Raw genomic sequence first — 1,541 nt, forward strand, 5'->3', positions numbered from 1 at the left:
TGTCTGTCGCTTGCTGTTAATTTTATTGCTGCCCGATCCGTTTATTATGTATCAAATTGCATGTTAGCCCAGAGATCCAGATTTGTATGTTTGTTTGTCTGTGAGTTTGTGTGTGTCTCTCTCTCTCTTTTTCTCTTTCTCTCTTTCTCTGTGTGTGTTTGTTTGTCTGTGTAATATTTGTATATGTTTACTTGTCTGCATGTGTCTGTGTGTATTATTTTTAGGTTTTAACGCATACAAATACCCACACACAAATACAAATATACAAACACGTACAGACATACATAAAACATACAAACTGTTTTCCTTAACTGTTCAATAAAAATACAATTACTCCGGGAAGATGAAAAAAAACCAAGCAAGCAAACATACAAAAAAAACTGATTAAAAGTATATACATGTATGTACGTATATACATGTACGGGTGTACGTATATTATGTATGCATACAAAGCATATGTGTTGGTTTGTGTATGTGTATGTGTGTGTGTGAGTGTTGCGTGTGTGTGTGTATGAATATGTTTGCAAAAGTGTGTTCGTCCGTTCTTGTGTGTCATAAACAGAAGATAATTAGATAATAGATGGTTAGCATACCTCACTTGTTGTTTTTGAAATTACATATCTGAGATGTTGATGAGTTTGTGTATCATATACATCTACATCAAATCGGTATTTGGGTATGTAAATATTAAACTGTATAAATACATATACGTTCGTATGTATGTGTGTGTATGTATGTGTGTGTATGTATGTGTGTGTGTGTGTGTGTATGTATATATGTGGGCATATGTTTGTATGTGTGTGTGTGTGTTTGTATGTGTGTGTATGTATGCATGTATGTGGATATATGTGTGCATGTTTGTATGTGTGTGTGTTTGTATGTGTGTATATTTATGTATGCATGTGTATGTATGTTTGTATATGTAATTGTATATTTGGTATTGTATTGGTTAATAATGCGATCGTTTGGATTCTGGTCACGAGTGTGATGACAAAGCCTTATGCCTCAAATACGTTCATTGCATGTACAAGTGATTCTCCTTCTATTGGCATGTATGTATGTATGTGTGTATGTATGTATGTATGTATGTATGTATGTATGTATGTATGTATGTATGTATGTGTGTGTGTGTGTGTGTGTATGTATGTATGTATGTATGTATGTATGTATGTATGTATGTATGTATGTATGTATGTATGTATGTATGTATGTTTCAATTCATTTCAATTCAATAATGAGTTTATTCAGCAAAAAGCTAGGAGACCCGAAGATATGACTTGTTGGGCCACCATAAAATTTACACCAAAAATTATAAATTGAAAAGAAATGTTCATATTTCACAATGAAATAATGATAGTTCTATAAATAAGAAAAAATAAGATTAATTAAATTATTTAAGTATTAATAAACCTTCTTAAAATTGAATAAATATAAAGTACATAACGGAAAACAATCGCATTAACAGAGGACATGGTTGAAATAATTAGACTGAATGAGCAAATAGATAGATTTTCTAAATAGAGCAAGGGAAGAAGAATTTT

This window comes from Helobdella robusta, assembly GCF_000326865.2.
Source record: "Helobdella robusta unplaced genomic scaffold HELROscaffold_7, whole genome shotgun sequence".
In the NCBI taxonomy this organism is placed as follows: domain Eukaryota; kingdom Metazoa; phylum Annelida; class Clitellata; order Rhynchobdellida; family Glossiphoniidae; genus Helobdella; species Helobdella robusta.